This window comes from Petaurus breviceps, unplaced genomic scaffold (genome assembly GCF_028583685.1).
Source record: "Petaurus breviceps papuanus isolate PSGF00001 unplaced genomic scaffold, PetGlider_PUasm1.0 174, whole genome shotgun sequence".
Taxonomy (NCBI): Eukaryota; Metazoa; Chordata; class Mammalia; order Diprotodontia; family Petauridae; genus Petaurus; species Petaurus breviceps.
Genome location: NW_027185761.1, coordinates 29,611,151 through 29,635,457, shown reverse-complemented (window position 1 = coordinate 29,635,457; position 24,307 = coordinate 29,611,151). Strand labels below are relative to the sequence as shown.

Sequence of the window (24,307 nt, the reverse complement as noted above, 5' to 3'; positions counted from 1 at the left end):
GGGGGGGGGGGGGGGGGGATGGGACGGAGGAAATATAATCAGTCTTTCACAATATATCCACTATGGAAATGTTTTACATAGCTACACATGTACAACCTATATTGAATTGCTTATCTTCCCAGTAAGGGTGACTGATAAAGAAGGAAGGGAAAGAATCTGAAATTCAAAGGTTTAAAACCAAATGTTTAAAAATATATTATTATTATTATTATTAGTTATTTTACATGTAACTAGGGCAGAGAGATCTACCATGCCCTACTGGAAAGTCAGAGGGGAATGGGGGAAGATACAGGGGAAAGCAGATTGGGAGAGGGGATATTCAGTGGGATTGCTGTTTTGGGGTGTTGGGTAGGTTAAAATGGGGAGAAAATTTATTACTCAAAATCTTGTAGAAATGAATGATGTAAACTAAAAAATAAAAATAATTTAACTACAAAAATAAAAAAAAATGAAAACACGGAACTGATTCTTGTCATCCCACCTCCTGAAGAAGGCTAGAATGTACATTTTTTATGGCAACCATTACTTTATGTTTTTTTTTCCTTTTAAATTTATTAATTTTTAGTTTACAGTATTCTTTTGTCTTTTTATCCCCAGCATCTAGAAGAGTGCCAAATATGTAACAGATGTTTAGTTAGCTTTTTTTTTGGAATTAAATTTATTCCACTGTGGTTAACAGAAATAACAAGACCTGGAAGAAGATTAAATCTTTCACCTCAGCAATTAGTAAGGGGTTACTTTCTTTTTCAACGTAAAGCAAAAGTCAGAGAAATTTGATTCTCAGAGTATGTCAGTTCAAATGATTAAGTTGTTTGATCTTGTTATTGGATATGTATGTGTGTGTATAATTAAAAGTGGTAATAGCAACACTGCCCTCATCATCTGTTTCTGTTCCCTTCTGAACTTCTCTTTCCTATCGTTTCATCATTCTTTTCTTGAAGCCTACCATGTCTTTCTCCTCCCCTATCCAATAAAGGCTCTCAGGTAGCAAATGAATATAGTCCTATAAAATAAATTCACATTTTGGCCATGTTAAAAATATGCAAAATATGGGAATTGGTAAATATTATTTTAATCCATAGGTTCATTTTTCAGTTTTTGTTTTGATTACTTTGTGTAACTATGGTGTTCAAATTTTTAATATAATATTCAGTGGGTAAAAATCGATGTCATCTTTCAATGTCTTTCAGTAGATCTTCAAGATTTCTATCAAGGCATTTCTGCCATGATCATGACTGATGTCTGTTCTAAAGAATATTCCTAGATATCACTGAGATCAACAACTCCAAAATCACTTGTCAGGGTCTGCTATAGTGTTTTAAGGCCGACATTTGGGACCTTACTGGAAGCCCTGAAAAAGGATTTTGTGGTTATATGTTTACAGAAGTTCTGGAGGAGGGTTTTAGAGATCCTGAGATTTTACTGATTATTTGTGCTGACCTCTTGGACCTTGATTGTGGGTCTGTGTTGATTTCTATGTTGATGATTTGTGTTGAGTTCTCAGACCTTGTTGGAGGGTCTGAGTTGATTTCACAGGCAGATAGTGAATTGATGATGGTGCCAGAAATATGTATGAATATTATTGTGGCTCTGTCAAGCATTGTCTTCCTAGAAACAGGAACAGTGAAGGACTTGAGGTGGAGTGGACACTGTGATCTTCTATATGGAACAGGAACTGGATGAAGAACTGGATAAGAAGATGGACAAGGAACTGGGAGTTGCCTGCCTCTGAACCCAGGTGACACTTGGAGCTGGGACCATGGAAGAGGAAGTATGGAACCTGAGAACCAGCCTCGAGTCAAGCTGAAAGAAGACTTTGCTTAGATACTGTGTACTGACTGAAAATATTATGATTTACTGTGACCTAGGGGAGGAGAACTTTGTACTTTGTGATTGAATTAAGGATTTTGTGATTGACTAAATGAATGTGCTTTGTTTAAAATTATGTGACCACTTTGGTGAAAACTATGTGGTCATTTTAGTGATAAGCTGCTGAATTGTAACATGGTGAATGCTATATTTTGATTTTTCTGTGATTAGTTGTAACATTGTGAATGCTGTACCTTGATTTTCTGTGAATGTTTTGCTCTGATTTGTTATTGAATAAATAGAGAGATTACTATACTATGTAATCAGAAACTTGAAAGCTGTTCACAGCAGCAGTCAGCTGGAAAGCTGCTAGTGCTTGGCTTTACAGATTGATATGGAACTGAATAACTAAATTAGTTTAATCAGAATTGTCATTTTTATTATATTGGCTCAGCCTATCCATGAGTATTTGATACTTTTTCCAGTTGTTTAGATTTGACTTTATTTGTATGAAAAGTGTTTTGTTATTGTGTTGATATGGTTCCTGGGTTTGACTTAACAGGGAGTCTCCCAAATATTTTATATTCATCAGATATTTTAACTGTAATTTCTCCTTCTATTTCTTGCTGCTGGGCTTTGTTCATTATTGAAAGAAATGTTGATGATTTATGTGGGTTCATCTTATCTCCTGCAACTTTGTTAAAGTTGTTAATTATTTCAATAATTTTTTAATTGATTCTCCAAAATTATCTAAGTTATATCATCATATCATCTGGAAAGATTGATAGTTTGTTTCCTCACTGCCTATTCTTATTTTTTCCACTTCTTTTAGTTCTCTTATTGCTAGAGCTAGAATTTCCAGTACTATATTGAATAGTAGTGGTAATAACAGGCACCTTTCTTTACCCATGTTCTTAGTGGGAAGGCTTCTAGCCTAGCCTCATTACAAATAATGCTTGCTTCTGGTTTTAGATTAGATATTGTTTATCATTTTAAAGGAATTCTACCTTTATTCCTATTTTTTTCTAGTGTTTTTCATAGAAATGGGTGCTTTATTTTGTAAAAAAATTTTTTCAGAATCTATTGAGAAAACAATATGATTTCTGTTGGTTTTATTGTTGATGTGGTCAATTATGCTGATAGTTTTCCTAAACTGAACCAACTCTGCATTCCTGGTATAAATCCCACCTGATTTTAGAGTATGATCCTTGTAATTTTCATTAGGTAAGTTGGTCTATAATTTTATTTCTCTGTTTTAGCTCTTACTAGCTTAGGATATCAGAACCATATTTGACTTACAAAAGGAGTATGATATGTCTCCTACTCATCTATTTTTTTCAAATACTTTAATATATACTTAGAGTTAATTGTTCTTTAAATATTTGGTAGAATTCACTTGTGAACCCATCTGGCCCAAGGGATTCTTCCATAGAGAGTTCATTAATAGCTTGTTCAATTTCCTTTCTTTTTTTGTTCAAGATGGTGTTATTTAGGCATTCTATTTCACCGTTTTCACTTTTTATATGGGCTATTTTGTTTTCTTTCTTTTTTTAAAATCAAATTAACCAGTGATTTATCTGTAATTTTTTTTCTTTTTCTTTTTCTTGGAAAGGGAAAAGCAAGGCAATTGGGGTTAAGTGACTTGCTCAAGGTTACATAGCTACTTAAGTGTCAAGTGTCTTAGGCTGGATTTGAAGTTGGGTCCTCCTGACATCAGGACCGGTGCTCTATTCACTATGCCACCTAGCTGCCCCAAGTTTTTTTTTTTTTTTTACTAAAACCAGGTCCTAGTTTTATTTATTATCCCAATAGTTAATTCCTTTCAATTTTATTAATCTCTCCTTAGATTTTTTTCAGGATTTTCAATTTGGTGCTCTATTGGAGCATTTAATTTGTTCTTTTTCTAGATATTTTAGTTGGATCCCCAATTCATCAATCCATTCTTTCTAGTATTTTAGCTGTATTCCATAAATTATGGTGTTGGCCAGTTGTCATTATCTTTAATGAAATTATTGATTATTCCTAAAATTTGTTCTTTGACCCACTTATTCTTGATGATTAGATTATTTAATTTCCAATTAATTTTAATCTATCTTTCCACTGCCCTTCATTGAATGTAATTTTATTGCATTGTGATCCAATGAAAATACACGTAATATTTCTGCTTTTTTACATTTGATTTTGAGGATTGTATGCCCTATACATGGTCAAATTTTTGTGTGTCTGTACCACCTTCTGTTGAGAAAAAGTTGTATTACTTTCTGTTCCTTTTCAGTTTCTCCAATGGCCTGTCATATATAACTTTTCTAATATTCTATTCATCTCAGTTTCTTTGTTGTTTATTTTTTTCATTAAATTAATCAAGTTCTGAGAGATAACAGTTGAGGTCCCCCACAAGTATAGTTTCATTGTCTATTTCTTCCTGTAATTCATTTACTTCTTTAAGGATATGAATGATATACCAGTTGCATATATGTTTAGTATTGTTATTACTTCATTGTCTATGGTAGCTTTCAGGAAGATGTAGTTTCCTTCCTTATTTCTTTTAATTAGATCTAGTTTTGTTTTTACTTTGTGTAAGATCAGGACTGCTACCTCTGCTTTTTTTTCAGTAGAAGTATAATAAATTTTGCTCCAGCCCCTTACCTTTACTCTGTGTGTGTCTCTCTCTGCTTCAAGCATTTTTTTTTGTAAACAACATATAGTACACTTCTGGTTTTTGATACACTCTGTATCTGCTTCCATTTTGTGGGAGAGTTCATACCATTCATATTCACAGTTAGGATTACTAACTCTGTACTTCTTTTATCCCATCTTTTCTAAAGTTTGTCCTCTTTCCTTTCATCCTTTCTCTCCTTGACAATGTTCTGCTTCTGGCCTACCACCTCACCCATCTACCCAGTCTTCTGTCCATCACTTACCCTGCCACCTTCACTTAATACCCTCTCCTCCTACTTTCCTGTCTGGTAAGATAGATTTCTAATTCTTTTCTCATTATATTTGAATTCATTTTAAATTAAAATTTAAAATAAGAAAATAAAATAAAAATGTTGCCATGTACCCAGCAGACCATAAGAGAGGATTCAATATAAAGCAACGAATGTCCATTTCAAGGAAAACCATATAATAAATAGTATTAATAAATAATACCATAATATACGTTAATTTCTAAGCTGCCTTTTTTCTTTTTGCTTTATTTTATGTTTTCTTTTGACCTCTGCTCTGCATTTTACTTTATTTTCCTCTCCCTCCCAAGGAGACTACTACTTACTGTGGAGATTTATATATACATTCATAATGCATACATACATATGTGTGTACATACAAATATGTGTGTATGTGTATATATATGTAATATGCATGTGTATATATATACACGTGCAGATATTCATATGCGCAGATACACACAAACATATATACATATACTTACATATAGCCACACATATATACATTACATAGACATTAACATACATACGTTCACTCACACACATACATGTAAAAATATATTGTCATCTATTTCTCTCTGTAGGTGGATAGCATCTTCCCACATGAGTCCAAGTTTTCCCAGATTTTTCTAAATTCACTAGTAATCATTTCCTATGCAACAACAATATTCTGAACAATTTTCTTTAATTGGTTCTCATATTTTTATATCAAGATTCTTTTTTTTGATCATACCTTTAAAGCAGTCTGATTATTCTTATGTTTTCTCTTCTTCATCTGTTCTCCAGATCAGTTGTTTTTCTTATAAGATGTTTCATATTTTCTTCTACTTTTCATTCTTTCTATTTTCTTTTATTATTTCTTGATCTCTTATTACTTCACTGGCTTCCCCTTGCCCAATTCTAATTTTCAAGGAATAATTTTCTTCCTTAAGATTCTGGATCTCCTTTTCCAGTTGTTTTACTTTCTTTTCATTATCTTGCTGTTTCTTGGATCGTTCTTATTTTAAAAAATCCTCAATCTCCCCTATCTTATTTTTGAAGTCTTTTTTGAGTTCTTCTATGAATTCATTTTTGGTAGGTGACCATTTGACATTATTCTTCAGGGGAGAAGCTTTTTTTTTCTTCAGTATCTTCCTCTGAAGATGAACCCCAATATTCTCCAGTCCTATATTAACCGTCTGTAGTTAGGTTCTTTCTTTTTTTGCCTGCTCTTTCATTTATTTTTTTTACCAGCTAATTATTATAATCACTTCTAATCCTGGGGTGAGGAAGATACTGCCTGTGGCCTCTGGTCTTTCTTGTTGTGATTTTTTTTAGCTTTGTCTTGGTCCCAACTTCGACACTCTTTTCCCACTCCAAGCCACAGCTAGGGCACCTGAGAACACTATGCTAGAAATGCCCCTCTTCCCTGAGAGAGAATCTTCCAATGGCTGTAACCTTCAGTTCTTCCGTCTGTCTTGGAACTGAGACCAAGACCTCAGTGCTCTTTGAAGTATCCAAGCTACCAGCATCCTTGTCTCAGTACTTCTGCACTCACAAGGGATCAACTGTTTCCTTCTTGCTCAAGACCATATCTCAGGAGCATGGCTGGGATTGGCTTCTCTTGTCAGTAGAGGTTCCATCAATCTCCTCCTACTCAGATGTCTGACAACCCACACAGTCAGGGAGGTAAACATTTTTGTGCCTAAGGTCAAAGCTATGCCTAAATTCAGCTACCCCAAGGGATCACCATTTTTTATTTCAGCAGAGATAGCTCTAGGTGTTTATACTTGACTCTGGCTGAAACTCTATTTTGGGATATTTCTTCAGATCTTCTTTGCTTGTCCCAGGAGGACCACTGTTATCTTTCAATTCTTGTTTATTTTTGCCACTGAACATTCACACTGAGGTGTTATTTTATCTTGCTTGCGGAGGAAATCTAGTGTGCTTGGAATTTTTTTTTATCGACACTGCCACCTTCCCAGAACCCTCTTTAGATTTCTATATTTAATCGATTGTGGGTTTATTCCATCTTTGAGACAATACTGATGAGAGTGAGGTTCAAGCAATGTCCATTGCCCACCCTTTCATATTTCCCTTCACATTAATAAGTTTCTCATGCCTCTTCATGTGCATAATTTATCCCATTCTCCCTCTCTCTTCCTTCAGAACCCAGTGTACTCTTTCTCATCCATTAATTATTTTGTTATTCCCTCAAATTTACCTTATACCTATACCCTGTCTTATACCTTTACCCTTCTTGCTATACTATTTTTTTAAGCAATTGGGGTTAAGTAACTTGCTCAATTTACACAGTTACACGCCAGTTATTTCTGGGTATGGTGCTAAGTATCTGATCCCGGATTCGATCCCCAGGTCATTCCGACACTGGGGCCAGTGCTCTTATTTGCTGAGCCACCTGGCCTCCCCAAAAAATCATCTTGCCCAAATCCTCCTTTTTTTTTTAAAGCAATCGGGATTAAGTAACTTGTTCAAGGTTACATGGCCAGTTATTTCTGGGTGTGGTGCTGAGTATCTGAGCCCGGTTTTGATCCAGGTCATCCGGACACTGGAGCTGGTGCTTGTACTCACTGAGCCACCTGGCCGCCCCTTTTGCTATACTATTAATGATAAGTATTTGAAAAATTATAAGTATCATCTTCCCACATAGGATCATAAATATTTCATCTCAGTTAAACCCCTTCTCTTTTCTTTTTCCTTTTTAGGTTTCTCTTAAGTCTTGATGTTGGAATTCAAATATATTTGATCAATTCTGGCCTTCTCCTTATGAAATATAGAAATCCACCTATTTCATTGAATGGTAATTTTTCCCTTGAAGTATTATGTTTAATTTCACTGGGTAGGTAACTCCTGGTGGTAGTCCTAGTTCTTTTGCCTTCCAGAATACCATGTCCCATGACCTCTGATCATTTAATGTTGCAGTTGCTAAATTCTATGTAATCCTGATCATGACTTATCAATATTTGAATTCCTGGCCCCTTGCAGTTTTTTTTTTCCTGGACCTGATAGTTCTCACATTTGGCTATGATTTTCCTTGGAGTTTTTATTTTGTGATCCCTTTCCTGAGGTGATCAGTGGATATTTTCAATGCCTACTTTGCCCTTTGGTTCCCAGATATAAGAACTTTTTAAAAATATGGTTTCTTAAATGCCATCTAGGTCCTCTTCTTGACTATGGATTTCTGGTATTCCAATCATTCTGACATTGTCTCTCCTGGATCTATTTTCCAGATCAGTTCTTTTTTAAAGAGATATTTTACATTTTCTTGTATTTGTTCATTATTTTGCATTTGATTGATTCTTTATATCTCATAGAGTCATTAGCTTCCACTTGCCCAACTCAACTTTTTAAGGAATTGATTTCCTCAGTTTTTTTTTTTTTTTAATTTTCTTTTCCATTTGGGAAATTGTACTTTTAAGGAGTTATTTTCTTTAGCAAATTTTTGTATTTTCCTTTCCATTTGGGTTTTCTTTTCCCAAGATATTGACTCTCTTTTAATAATTCTCTTTTTGAAATTTTTTATAATTTTTTGCTTTTTTTGGAGGGCAAATGGGGTTAAGTGACTAGCCCAAGGTCACACGGCTAGTAAGTGTCAAGTGTCTGAGGCTGGATTTGAACTCAGGTCCTCCCAACTTAAGGGCAGTGCTTTACTCACTGTGCCTCCTCGCTGCCCCATTTCCATAATTCTCTTTCATTAGTCTCATCTTTCCCAAGTTTTTCTTTTACCTCTCTTATATGATATTTAAAGACCTCCTTTTGAACTCTTCCACAAGTATTTTCTTGGCTTGTGACCACTTCCCAATTTTTTTTGGGGGGAGGGCTCTGTCCAGAGGTATTTTGATGTTGTTGTCCTCTTCTGACTTTATATTTGGATCTTCCCTTTCACCATGGTATTTTCAATGGTCATATTCTTTTTTTATTGTTATTGTTGTTTTTTGCTCATCTTTTTTTTTTCCTTTTTCAATTCTTTTAAATTTGAGCTGTGCTCCTAGAGGGGAAAGGGCACTGTCTGAGGCTGTTTGTGACAGTGGCTTCAGGATCTGGCTGTTTACCTGGTGCTGTTGCCCTGAGGTCTAAGGGGGTCTTCTGGTTCTGCTCTGAAAGAATGGGATGGGGGTCCTGGTGCTGGTGTCTGGCATCTGCTGATACTGGTAGGATGTTTCTCCAGGGCTTCACTGAAGGATGTGGCACTCTGGCTGCTGGAAACTACCTATTTGGATTGGTACCAGTAGGGTTGGAGTCTACAAATAGGGCTTTGCTGAAGCAGGTTGGGGGTGAGTCTGGTGTTGGCTTTTGCCTACTCCACTGCCCTGGGCCTCAGGATCTCTCACTATTTTGCTGAGTTAGGGGTTGATGATGCCTTGCTCGGATACTTCCTGCCCTAGAGTATGCTCTCCTTTTGCCCAAGTGAGACAAGCATTTCCTGCTGATCTACCTTCCTGCTGATCTACCTAGTTTCTTACACTCAAATATTTTTCACCCCATTTTTCTGGTTCTGCTATTCCAGGCTTTGTATTGGGGTAATATTTTATGATTGTTTGAATGGTAAAATGGGAGAGTGGTGGAAATTTATTGTTTATTCTACCATATTGGCTCCCAGATGTCTTTTTTCTAAGAAGAAATACAAAGTCTTCCATTTGTCATTTAAAGCTTTTTACAACCTGACTTCAGTTTACCTTTCTAGGTTTTCTTAGTTTACAATTCAGCCAAACTGGCATTCTTTCTTTACAAGGCATTCCATACCCATTCTCTGTGCTTTGGCACACAGGCTCCCCATCTCAGACTCACCACCTCATCTATTGCCTTCAATGTACTCCTACACTACCTCTTAGAATTCCAAGATATCTGCAAATTTGGCTAAAGTGTTACCTTCTACAGGAAGTTTCTCTTGATTCCCCAACTTCTAGTGCTTCTAATCCAATCCAAAAGTAATTACCTTGTATTTACTTGGTTCTTATTTTTAATGTTTATTTCCTGTTTTTTGGTATTTAAAGTATTTGTATATGTTATTTCACCCAATAAAATGTAAGCTCTCTTAGGACAGGGACTTTAAAAATATTCTATACTGAGTGTTAGTTTCTGTAACAAAGATAGATACCTAAGAAATGCTTATAGATTTATTTGACACAATGCAGTACAATTATTGGTATTGGTTTTTATATGGGAAAATTTTAATATCTGAACATTATGTTCTTCATGGCACATATATAATTATTTTGTTCTAAGCTGAGATTCATGTTAAGCCTTTACGGACATATGATAGTGAAGTACAATAGGCTTTCTTAAGAATCATCTTTGTTTATAAGCCGTAGTCTACACAAATATTTTAGCTTGAGTCCAGGTGTCAATATGGGTGATGTTTGTTGTAAGTTTACAAGTTTGGCTATGAAACTGCTTATGTCCTCACCATTATACAGTAAAAAGAATATTGAATTTCCAAATTTGCTTGTAATTATGTGAAGTAATTTATACCCTTCCTCCCCCACCCATGAATATATAGTTATATAATATATACAAAAATCACATTTGAACAGTTGATTCTGGAAACTGTTTTTCTTTTTTCTCTTTTTTTTCCTTGCCTTATTTCATTGAAATAAGAAATTTCTTCTACCACTGTTTTGCAATACATGCTTTGCAACATAATATCTACTGGGAACTTATATGATTTGCTTTAGTTCATGGAACTTATATATGTCAGATATGGGGCTTGAATTCAGATGCTACTTATTTATTGAGGAGATTTGCTAGCCACTAAGACACACTGCCTTTTGGGACTAGTGATACAAAAATGAAATGATATGGTACTGGTAGAAACATGACCTACGAGCAGCTCAGGCTTCCACCTTCCCCAATCAATGTAAAAGGGGACTCTGAACAAACTTTGGAGCTGCAGAACCCACAAAATAACACAGAGAAGCTAAGCTCCCACAGAGGACAGCCAGGCAGGCCTGCAGGAAGTGGCCAGCACAGCTCTCTGGAAGCAGAGCCCAGCCCCATGCCAAGGCTTTTGCCCCAAGGTGGGCCTCACCAGCTGCCCCCCAGAGGGACTCCAGATCAGCAGCAGCTGTGGCCATTTCCAGATTTATCAACACATAGATGCGAAGGACAAAGTGAGAGGTCAGCACAGTCTAGACTTTGGGACCCAGTAAGTGGGAGTGCATGGCTTTTGCCCCCAGGGCAAGAAGCCCCTGAGACTCCCTGCACAGGCAGCCAGTGCCACATGGCAGCTTCACCTCCTGGCCTGCAGAGTGTAGAGGGAACAAGCGACCAGTCTCAGGGGTAATTGCTCTTGCTTTAACAAACCTGCTTGGAAATGGATTGCAGTCTAGGGTGAAGGTCCTGGGGTGCATAACCAGCTTGCCAGAGCACATGGAGGCCTCAGAGAGGGCACCCATCTAATACCTCTGGCAGCTGAGAAAACCTCAGAGTTTGGGACGAAAGCTCCCTTGTCTGGTAGCAGAGTCCTACCGTGTCAAAAAGCCCAAAAGTCAAGTTATTGAGTGGCAAAATGACCAGGCAAAGAAAACAAAGCATAAAGAAAATTCCAACATTAGACTCCTATTTTGGGGACAAAAAGGAGCAAAGCATGGAATAGGAGGAAGACAGTGAAGTCAGAACTCCTGCACCAAAAGCTTCAAAGGAAAAAAACGAGCTGGTTACAGGCCACAGAGGACCTTAAAGAGCAGATAAGAGAAGTGGAGGAAAAATTGGGAAGAGAAATGTGAATGATTCAAGAAAAATTATGAAATGAGAGTCAACAGCCTGACTGAGGAAAATAACACCTTAAAAAAACAGACTAACTCAAATGGCAAAGGAGACTCAAAAAGGCAATGAGAAGAAGAATGCCTTAAAAAGCTGAATTTGTCAGATGGAAAAAGAATCTCAAAAGCTCACTGAGGAGAATCATTGCTTCTGAATTTGATTGGAGCAAATGGAAGCTAGTGACTTTATGAGAAATCAGGATGCTGTTAAACAGATCCAAACAAAGGGAAGAATAGAATGCAATGTGAAATATCTCATGGGAAAAACCACTGACCTGGAAAATAGTTCCAGGAGAGATAATTTAAAAATTATTGGACTACCTGAAAGCCACGATCAAAGTAAGAACCTAGAAATCATCCTCCAGGAAGTTCTCAAAGAAAACTGCCCCGGTGTTTTAGAACCAGAGGGCAAAACAGAGGTTGAAAGAATCCACCAATCACCTACTGAAAAAGATCCCAAAAAGGAAAATCCAAGGAATATTATAGCCAGGTTCTGGAATTCCCAGATTAAGGATAGAATATTACAAGCAGCCAGGAAGAAACAATTTGAATATTGTGGAAATGCAATCAGGATAAACCAGGGTCTGGCAGCTTCTACACTGAGTGATTGAAGGGCTTGGAATATGATATTCTGGATGGCAATGGAGCTGGGATTAAAACCAAGAATCACTTACCCAGCAAAACTGAGTATCATGTTTCAGGGGAAAATATGGTCATTCAGTGTAATGGAGGACTTTCAAGCATTCTTGCTGAAAAAACCAGAGTTGAATAGAAAATTTGGCATTCAGATACAAGAAGCAAGAGAAGCATGAGAAGGTAAACAGGGAAAATAAATCATAAAGAAGTTATCAACTTTTAAATATTAACATTCCTACATAGAAAAATGATAACTGTAACTTATGAAACTTTTCTCAGTACGAAAATAGTTGCAGGGAATAGAAATATATATATATTTCTCTCTCTATATATATATTTCTATATATATATTACCTATATTATATATGTCTATATATGAGGGTACATGGCCATATGAATACATAGGTGAATGTGTGTATATATGTTTACATGTATACCTAGATAGAGGGCACAGGACCAATTTAAAAGAAAGGGATGATACTTACAAGGTGAAATTAAGAGGTGAGAGAGGAATATAATGATAGGAGATGGGGAGAGACAGAATGGGGTAAACTATCTCATTTAGAAGAGCCAAGGGAAAATGGTTACAATGGTGGGGAAGAATAGGAAGGCAAAAGGGAATGTGTAAACCCTATTCCCATTGAATTTGCCTTGGGAAGGGAATTAAATACACACTAAATAGGGTATCTAACCCTACAGGAGAGTAGAGGGGAAGGGGATGAGAGGGGGGATGATGGAAGGGAGGGTAGGCTGGGGGGGGGGGGGGAAGTTGGAAGCAACCACTTTTGAAAAGGGACAGGATCAAAGTAGAGAATAGAACCAATGGGAGGTGGGATAGGAGGGAGGGAAATATAGTCAGTCTTTTACAATATATCTACTATGTTATTGTTTTGCATTAGCCACACATGTACAACCTATACTGGACTGCTTATCTTCCCAGTAAGTGTGGGTGACAAGGGAGGAAGGGAATGAATCTGGAATTCAAAGTTTTAAAAATCAAATACTTAAATATGTGTATATATATATATATATGTGTGTGTGTGTATACATATATATGTACTATTATTAATACTATTTTACATGTAATTGGGACATAATATATACAGGCACTGGGGCATAGAGATCCACCATGCCCTACTGGAAAAGTTGAAAGGGGTATGAGAGAAAATATGGGAGAGAGCAAATTGGAGGAGGGGATATCCTGTTGGACTGCTATTTTGGCATGGTGGATAGGGTTAAAACCGGGAGAAAATTTGCAACTCAAACTTTGGCAGAAATGATCGATATAAATTAGAAAAAAGAAAAAAAAAGAAAACCATATTTACATGTAATTGGAAGAAAATTAAATACCATAAGATAGTAAATTAAAAGAAAAGAAAGAAATGATATGGTACTTCTTTTAAGGGAGTTTACATTCTCCTACTTTGTGGGAGGGGAAGAAGTAAAATATAGAAAACAATCAGAAGTTCAAATAGAAGAAAGTATTAATAAATTGGAGCATGGTGAGGAAGGTTGAGGAAAAATCTCCTGTAGGTGAAATATGAGCTGAACTCTGAAGGTAATTAGTGATTTCAAAAGATAGAGTGGAAGAGGGAGAGTAAAATGGGTTTAACTCAGGCTCTTGAGCTATTTTCCCAACCACTACTCACATTGGCAGAACCAATCTCTATAGCATGCTGCTATTTGTCCTTTCAGGATTCTCTGGGTAATTTTGAAGTGATGAGGTAGTATTGCTGCCTAATGCTATAGGCCATGTGTCCTTCTTCAAAATAATTATCAATTAATATCAACTTGCCAGCCAAACTAATCCTCTAATAGAAAGGAGGTATTTACCAAAGTGACTATGGTAAGAGCAGATGTAGAAAATATTTCCTTAAAATATGGAACACACTCACACAAATATATATGAAATCAAGGGAACGATAACCTCATGCTTAGAGTACATGTCACAATGGGGACAAATCAAAGGTTTTTGTTTGTTTTTTTTAGTCCTCATTATTTACCTCTAACTTTGGTACAGCTTTCTGCAAGACTCCTTAGAGAGTTTTGCAAGTTACTTTTCTCCTTCGTCATTTATCCTTGGTTCTCAATGTAGCAATTGACTCATTGAAGATACTCCTAGGGCTAGGAAGTAGATGGGGAGTCCAGAAAAACTTCTTGAACTTCACGAGACCTTGAAATAATCAATGAAATTGTGATAGGGGAGAGGAAATGAGGCCAAAAATCTCCTCATTCACAAGTGAATCTTTCTTAAGGGCTTCATCAAAACTTCCTTTGGGGTCACCATTCGAATCTCTGACGCCAAAGTCACTTCATATTTTATATGTCTCAGAGTGTGTGTCAAAACAAGTCCCTCAAGCAATCTGAATTTTAAATGTTAAAAAGCCTTTTGATTGACCCAGGGAAGGGTACAGATCTTATTCTCACGTCATTCAATATGACTAATTGGTTGAATCAGCTGATACATATTCTCAATGATAAAAATTTGGGGTGGGGTAATTGAATCTATGGACACACCATATTACAGTGCAGATTATTAATGACTTTCCATATCTTATACAGGTGCAAGGGATTAGAAAATCACTTATGGGAAATTGGTAAAAACATTTTCCTGTGATATAGAGTGTATGAGGGTGCTGAATATGAAGAAAATCTGAAAGATATGCTTGTAACCACTTGGTTAAGGAGTTTATACACCTAAAGAAAAAAAAATCCTTAGTCTGAGGGGCAAGAGAGAGGTAGTTGAGGGCAGATGGAACATGATAGGCCTTGTACCTAATGATAACAATTTGGCATCTATGTAAAGATAGATTGGGGAGGAGAAGGACTGGAAGTAGGGATACCAATCATCTTAGTATACATTAGATTTATCAACATGTAAAACCAGATTAAAAAGTGTCTTTAAGACAAGATACAAGATAAATGTAGCAAAAATTTCAAGACATACACACAGATACACATATACACAAACATACATACATACACACATGCATGTGTGTATTTAGTTTCTATATACTTGCTATTTATAAATGTTCAATCCAATTTTTTTATATACACATTCTTGCTAATGAGTACAAATTCTCTTTAAATACACAGAAATATTCATCAACAAGCAAATTAGCCCAGAATGTATTTCCTGATACCATTTTTTTCTCCCTTTTAGATATTTCTATCTCCTCCTACTCCTTGCTTGCTCAGGAATCTAAAAGACCTTGATCAGTGGATGTACTTTGAGCAAAATCCTTTTACCCTTAAACTTTAATTCCCAGGAAAATCAACCACCAAGTCCATTGATTCACTGTATGACTTCCTCCCTGCTTTGGCCAGTAGGCATGTGCTTACTGTAAAGATTAATATGTATGCACAGTAATAGTATACCCAGGACAGGGACTTTTTAATATTTTCTTTTCAATAATGTCTCTCACACACCTATATACCTTAGGAAGCTTTGATAAAATTATACATGTGTAGCAAAATGCACCAACACATTATTTTCAAGTAGAGGTGAGTAAGCCAACCTCCAGTGCTTAAATATTTATGAGAGCTTTTAATCTTTGCTCAGGAAATATGGATAGGATGATGGTATGAAGGGTGATTTGGGAAGAGGCAGAAATACTTCCCCACATAGAGAGAAGAGTTAACAGGGCTGAATTTATTAACAGAGCAGTGACTGGAGGCTCCTAGAGGCATTCAGACCTTCTGATTAGTGTTCCCTGAAATCCAGGAATGCAAGATGTCCAAGATGATGAGAACAGTCAAGGGGACAATTAATGTCAAAGGGACATGCTATACACAAATATACATACATACAATATCCATTTATCCATCTATATATGTATATTATGTGTATATATGTTTGTGTTTATAGGTATATGTGTATATACACACACACATATAAATATATGAGTGTGTGTATTGCATTGACCACTGTCCCATACATCTTGTTCTAACTTCAGGCTCTATGCCAACCTAGTAAAGTGAAAAGAGGCCAGGGACTGGAGTTGGAGAAGCGTAAGATCAAATCTTTCTCTGTTTACTGGGTGGCATTGGCAAATCATGTATATGCTTGGGACCTGTTTTGCTTCTGTAAAAGGAAGGGCTTGGACTAGGTGCTCTCTTTGGTCCTTGCCACTTTGATATCCTTTGATGCACCAGTTATTGACCTCTGAATCCCAATTGTTGTATTTGTCCCTCTATTGGACAGAAAATATTTCTCTTTTTAACACTGTACCACCCTGGCACCTATGTAGAAATCTGCACACTATATATGCTCAATAAATGTTGACCAGTTATCCAAATGCTCACTGAATGTCAATAGAAATACCATGGTAAATCTTCTGTCCTCCAAAGATAAAGGCAGTAAATGAGTTAAACATACTAGGATGGAAGTGAATGCATTGCTTGGTCAAGCAGCTAGGGCATGTAGTGAATATATTGTTAAACTCAGATTCAGGAAAACCTGGGTTTTCCTATGACCCTCACTATATGACTTTGGACAATCCATTTAACCTCAGTGCCTCGGTTTCCTCATCTGTAAAATTAAGAGATTTATTTCATGGCCTCTAAGGTGCCTTCTAGCTCTAAATTTATGAATATACTCATACACACACATAATTTCAGTCCTGTGATAAAACTTGCAGCACATTAGTTTTTAGTGTTTCAGGGACACATTTCATTTCTAGCCAAAGGGATGTGTTATTAATATTGTTCATACTCATTTTCATTTAAATGACACATTTTAATTGTAAGTGATATTTTTATTCAAAGTTTCCTTGCCACTGTGAGTCTTAATTTTTTTTAGAGGAAAACAAATTTACATCAAGAATTCCTCTTGATTTGGATTAACTAGAGATCACATTCAGATTTTGGACATTTCCTTGTCTTTGTGTCCACATGCACATGCATAAGTATAATTGTGGAGTACACAGTATAATTGTGGAGGATTACCAAGGATAGGATACTAGAAATATTCCTTGATAGACACAATAAAATGTTTCATTAATTTCAGAGAGATAAAAATCACAAACCACTTACAGCTTAAATGAGAAAAGTATGCCCAATTAGAATGATACTCATTAAGCCAAACTCTGTCCCTTCTGTTTGAGGAACAATGAATAACCATCAGTCTAGATCCAAATAATTTTCATCTAAAACAATGACTGTGACAAGTCTCACTACAGTTGTAGCATTACAGGACTTCACATTTGAGTTTGTTTTTATTGATTGCCAAGCATTGACAAAGAAGCCTACAAAATTTTTGAAAAATACAATTTAATACTTTTGGTGAAGGATAATATGGCAGTGGCAAAGTTGCGTAAAGAAAAGGACACTAATGGAAGTCAAGAGAACTCAGTTTGAGTAGTGTATTTGCCATATCCTCTCTATTTAGCAATGTAGTTAATTCACATCTCTGAATTGGTTTTCTCAATTCTGTGATGAGTTTTGATCTAAATGATACCAAAGTTTCCTTCATGTTTTGACACTTTATAACTCCATAAGAATGTGATCAGACTCATGGTAAACAGGGCATGTGACCTGGATTTAAGGTTTTAATTTCAGAGTTTAGAGAAGGGATCCATCTGATCTGCCCATTCATTCAGCAGTGAGCAATCTGTTATATCTAAATAAATATTTATATTTTCAGTGCTATCATCATGCCATAAATTTATCACAGAGCAGAGCACAGAGGTGATCAGGTCTCAAAGCAATGGAGTGATATGCAAAAAGGGATCTGAATCCAATATTCCTCCAAGATCTATGATGAGTCTTCATATCTTACCAGTTTCCATATGACAAGAGGGCAGGCGATACTTAATCCACAGCAACAATGACTTTTGCTAGCAGTGGTCTTTGGCAATGATAATTTGAGGTTAAACTGCTCTTACTTATGCAGGGAAAATGCTTTGTTTCTGTGTAATTTATAAGCAAATATTCTTCTTTTTTAAATTCGGATTGAAATGTTTCTGAAGCACTGATTGTTGGGTCAGTGTTCAAGTGGCTGAATTTGTTACTAGTCTGAACTTCTGAGAGTGTTTCTTTTTTGTTAGAGGAGGGTGCGAGGAGGGGGGGCCTAGTCCTGGCACACATTCACCACCCTACACCCCTTGAGAAGCCTTAGATATATATCTCTTATAAGAACATAAGGTCCAAACTTAGAAAAGTGCAGATGTCTGTTTAACAACCAATTCCCTGAAAAAAATGTGTAGAGGACACATTTTAAATTTAATCTATAAGATTAACATTTTATCCTTAACTTCTTAAGGCTGGGCAAACAAACTGTCTGTCTGTCTGTCTATCTATCTATCTACCCAATCTATCTAATCTATTTCTCTATCTATATTATATACACATACATATATATATATATACACACATGTATGTGTGTAGAAAGATAGCTGTGGATAAAATGTTAGTCATATAGATTAAACTTAAAATGTGTCCTGTACACATTTTCATACATTTATTTATTTTATATGTATATATGTATAGATAGATAGGTGTGTGTTTGTGTGTGTACAACATTACTTGCAGCAGTAGCCACCATCCAAAGTGTAAGTGTTCACACTGAAACTTTGATAATTTATTCTGCAGAGTCAGTTTGAATGGGCTTTAAGCATATCCTTATCCTTACTGGAATTTTCATCATAATTAGCCTATAAAAAACAGTAACTTTGGGATGCAACAATTATCTGAAGACAGAAGACTTCTACATTCAAGTGCTGATAATAATACCTAGAGTAAACTTGGGAGAGCTTGTCTGGGAAATAATGTTGGGGGAACTGCACAGTCAAAGCATACTTGTAAAAGGTACAATGTGGGGGAACTATTGTTCACCTAAGAAATTTCAAGTGACTATCTTGTATGTCAAAGAAAACTTTTAAAATAATGCAGAAACACTCTACTTAAGGTAAATACTATAATACAAGCTATATAATGCAAATATCTATCTTTTTTAGGAAAGGAATATCCTTAAATAGGGTTTTTACTTGTATTTTACTCTATATAAAGCAATAAATGGATTTGGTCCCACCCAGGGTTTATTCTATAAATGAGCCTTATCTCTATAGACAAAAACTAATAAATTGGTGATCCCTGTAATCATGAGGAGAGAAATAGCAATCTCATGTTACTGGCCAATGATTAGGCCAATGAAAGTCATGTGGGATGCTAAGAAGACTTTTTAAATGGAATCATAACACTTAATAGACTAACTTTATTCTAAGAATTTTCCCACAAATTCATTTTTCACCAAACTGTGGAGATTTCACCTATGCTGTTGATCCAAAATTTACATACCTACCACCACCACCACCACCACCAACACCACCATCATCACCACCACCATCACTATCACCATCAGCATCTTTGGTATTCCTGCTCCAAGTGTAGTTATAAAACTTCACTTTTTCATTTAATGCAACTATCAAACACTTGATTTATTTATGTCCTGAAAATTCCTAAGTATGAGGCCGTTTATTTCTCTAAAGTGGATCATTGTCTTGCACTGGTCAAATTGTAAGACTGAAACTTTTGAAATTAAATTTTATAAAAATAATATAATCCAATATTCATGCCACTGTCTAAGCTACCCTCAAATATGTATATGCATCTCATGTATCTATAAACTTAATTCTTCTACCTAGAGTATGGAGGAGTTATTGTTTGATTAAAAAATGAAGACCTACATGACCCCTTATCTAAAGCCAGGTAGCATTTTAAAAACATAAAGTGCTAATTCAATATAAATTACTTTTCATGCCTTCATTCCTTCATCTTCACCACTGCCTAGATGGCCAACTTTCCATAATTTTATCTGTTAACATTGAAAATTGCTGCAAAACTTCTTCACAACTTTCCAGCAAATCGTCAGTGGTTTGCTTTTATATTTTTGGAAAATGCTCATCCTATTTAAAGGAAGAGAAATATGCATTTAATTTTCTGTGTGTCTTCTTGTGGCTTGCTATTATAACAGGGCAAAGCAGACATTTTAGATTTAAACAACTTACTCTTGTGATTGCTCCTAAAATGTTGAAATAAAGCAGTTGGGAGGTCTCAGAGGAGATTCCCCCACCCCATTTTGTTTTAATTCCTCTTAATGTTTTACTGATTATCGACTTTCTATTATTCTCTGAAACATTTTGTAATCCTCCTTAAATTGGTACAAAAATAGGACCCCGATTATCTCTGAGTTTTGAGTCAGAAACGGGTAGAATTCTTGGATATCTTTTCCTTTTGTACCTTGTCCTTCACCAGGGTCAGGTTTGTTTCTTTGCTTTAGTCTGAAAGCTAAAGAAAGGGTTACTTAAATGGAAGAGATGTCAGAGGCAAGGAAGCAATTGACCTTCTGCAGATGTGAAAAGAAAAAATTGAGAGTGGACTTTTGGGAATAAGGGAATAAGGAATCTAAGATTATGTAAACACCCCACCCAGAAGTAAGGGGCAATTAATTTACTTATTAAAATAATATTTTCATACTTCCTATGCACAAAGTACTTTATTGAACGATAGAGAAATAAGTGGACTTGAGTCCTACCCTAAGGCAGATAACTGTATATGTTCCTTTATGATGCAAACATTCTAGGTAGGACATGAATGACATAAAGGTTATGTACATATGTAGCTGGAACACTGGGGAAATTTTTCTATACCATACTAGATGATTTTTCTTCTTACAGCAGGAGATACCATCTCCTGCAATATGGAAACATGTAATTTCATATATGAATATAATTCCAGTCCCTAGAGATAGCATGTGATATCACCAGTATCTGAATACTCTCCACACTTTTCTTGAATTAATCAAATTTGTTTCGTGTGCCAAATAGGAATATGTTATTATTTGTTGTGTAAAGGTAGAATTTAGTGATCAAAATAGAACTACAATACTGGGAAATAAGAGTTAAAAACAGATAACATCTTAGAATATTTGCTCTTTGAAGACAGCAAAAGGAGAAAGAGAAGGAAACAAAGATATATTAAGTCCCCATTCTATGTTAGGCACTGCATTAAGTATTTTACAAATGCTCTCTCATTTGATACAGGATATTTACCTTATTTCTCTTTGCGTCTCCCTTACACTGAACCTAACACATAGAAGACTATTAAGATGTTTGTTGACTTAACAAACAAATAAAGGAAAGAATGAGGGCTCTAGCAGAAAAGACATGGCAAAGGTATTTTGACCTAGTAGATTGCCATAAGAACTATCAAAACCAATTAAAAGAGAAGACAGAATATTAAGAACCTCTCAGAGAATCACTAAGGATCTCATTCTCTTGGTGACTGCATCACTGTTAACAGCTTAAATTATCTCTGTATATGTTATATCTGTATATCCAGGATTAATCTCCTGATGACCTGCATTTCTGTGCCACCAAATACCTATAGAACATAATGATGCTTGGTATGCAGCCGAACTTCAACATGTTCAAAGCAAATTCATCTTTCAAAGTCAAGTGATTTTATCAATAGTTACAGAAAACAAATGTAAGAAAGTGCACCGCTGATTCTATAAGCCTTAAAAATTATAGATATGCCTCCATGCAGAGTGAAGCAACCTATTTTTTTTTCTTTCTCATAATTTCTGCCATTTGTTTTAATTATTCTATGCAACATGACCAATGTGAAAATGTGTTTCATAGGAAAGTATGTGTAGAACCATATCATGCATACTGTCTTGTGGAGGAAGGGGGGAGAGAGGGGGAGTAAACTGAAAATTTATGGAAGTGAATGCTGAAAACTAAAAATTATATATATATATATATGTATATATATATATATATATGTATATATATATATATATTTAAAGAAGCCCATTCAAAGAGGAAAATATAGGCACAAAAGGAGCATTTTTAACGTTATAAAATGACTATATAAAAGCATAAACTAGTATAATAAGCAATAGAAAAATATTATAAGTATTCACATTAAAGGTTAAGGCAAGGATTAAGGCAGGGGTTAAGGCAAAGATGCCCTCTTTTCTCCTCACTCCCTCCACAGTTATTTGACTAAATTCTAAACATGCTAATGATTACAAGAAAATATAGAGAAATTAAAATAATACAGAGAAGACAAAAACGTGTCTATTTGCTGACAATGTGATGACTTAAGCTAAGTTCTGATTAGTGTAAATATAAGACTCCCTTTAGAAAGTTACACATATTTAAATTTGCACTATTCAAAGTTATGATTTTATGAACTATGATAATTGGTTCCAGAAAATAGAATTCAAATAATGCAGTCATTAAGGGGTTCATTACTTTAGCTGCTTAGAAATTCTAAGTAAACAAAAATTGATACAATTAATAGCTTAACTAAAGTAACAGCAAGCAAAATGAAAGCAGAGGAAGAAGAGGGAGAACGAGGGCGCAACAAACTCCGGGGAGCAATTGCAATTGGCGTGGAATGTCCCTGACCACATGACCTACCTCCTTATTAGAGCCAATAGGAAAAGGAGTGTTTGCCGCCCCTGCCTGACCCGCCCTAAGGGGGCACTGTAAGCATGATCCTCTCCCTCTTCCTCCTCTGCTTGTCCACCAGATTTCAGCCAGTCAGGGACCAAAGCTGGGCTTACTTCTTATTGAAGCCCGTGTCCCGGACAGACGGCCTCTTCACCGGACCAGCAGAGCCTGTGTTTGTTACCTGCCCCTCCCAGGGCCATGACCTCCCAGCTCTTCATTCTGCCCTCCATCTACAGGATCTTCTGTAGCGGCGGTGACGTAGCTGAGACCTTCTACAGGAAGGTTACGGGGCTTCCAGGGACCCAGCCTCCTGCCGTGGTGCTGACAAAGGCTTCCTCTTTGTGCACATCCTACCCTTCAGCCTCTGTCTTGTGGTCACTATCTCAAGGGGTGTTCCCTGTTCATCCTCCTGGAGCTGTTATCAAGGCTGGCCATCCTATGAAGAGATTACTGTGGCTCCATCAGTGAGAAGACTGTCTCCCTTAATGGAGCACTGTTCATGAGTTCTTGGATGAAGTGCTGGACTATGGCTGCATGCACATTACATCTGCAAAGATGCTGAGGAACTGCAGTCAAACTGAGCCTGAGGTCAGCAAGCCCTTCAACCTCTTAGAGCTCAGCAGTGTCGGTCTGTTTGGGGATGAAACACAGCAGAGCAAAGTGGCCCCAAACTGTGCAGCCAGCTGTTTGGTCTTAACTGGCTGCTGTGACCAAAGTCACAACAATGACTTTTTCCTGGATGTACTAGAAACGCTCTCAGTGCTTACTGAATCCAATGGCTCCCTGCTGAAGGTGGATGTCCAAACTGAAATCCTTTCTTCCCGGCTGCTCAGAAATGAGAATTAACTTGACCAAGCAATTCTGTCCCGGCAAATCAGAATTGAAAGGGTATGGGCAACGGATATGGGTAAATAAAGTTTGATTTCATGGTTCTGTTCAACTGGATGAGTTTGAATTCCATATTCATAGAGCCCATGGTCACTATAACTATACCTGCATGGTAATCAATCACAAAATATAACAGTCTCCATATAGAAGACAGAAGCAAAACATTTATTCAGACTCCAGAAAACCGAAACCCCAAACCAGTAATCTGATTCCATTATATTAGCAAAGAAGTTAATAAGCTATAACAGCACAGAGAGCCATAGCATCCTTTAGCCTTCCCACAAACCAATACAAAACCTAGATTTACTCACAAGCCAATCTCTCCCTGGGAAGTGTGCTCTCCTCCCAATCATTTAGCTGGCTGTGACCTCCAGCTTGCTGTGGGCTCTGCTCCAAACTTCAGTAAACTCCTCCCACCATAGGCAGCTTGTGATTACATTCAGCTATTAGGTGGGCAGAGTTTATTTTCAAAGCAAGGAAGGGCTTCAAATTCCATTAGATTTATTTTTTTTTAGGGAATAAACCCATTTATTCAAGAAGATAGCAAAGAAAAATCACAGGAGTTATACCAATTAGAATATATCAGAAAATAAACAAAATCAATGAGGTCTCCGGCAGGAAGTGAAAAATCTCTATTCAAACTAAGAAGCCACAATCTCATATAAAGAGAAAATTTCCAAAATCTCTAGGAAGACAAAAGAGAAATCGAGTATGTTAATAGGCTTCCTTGACATGTGTGCAGCTTACAAAGTTTTTTTTTTTTTCCCTATATCGCTTTTTCTAGAGTTGGTCCCAAAGAGAGTCTTAT

At 36.3% G+C, this 24,307-nt stretch overlaps 2 pseudogenes; one reads left to right on the top strand and one right to left on the bottom strand.

The window, feature by feature from the left end:
- LOC138158348 (atlastin-3 pseudogene) overlaps positions 1–22,811 on the bottom strand; it is a 27,029-nt pseudogene extending 4,218 nt beyond the window's left edge.
- LOC138158347 (AP-4 complex subunit mu-1 pseudogene) lies at positions 22,810–23,632 on the top strand (annotated as a pseudogene).
- Positions 23,633–24,307: the final 675 nt, after the last annotated feature.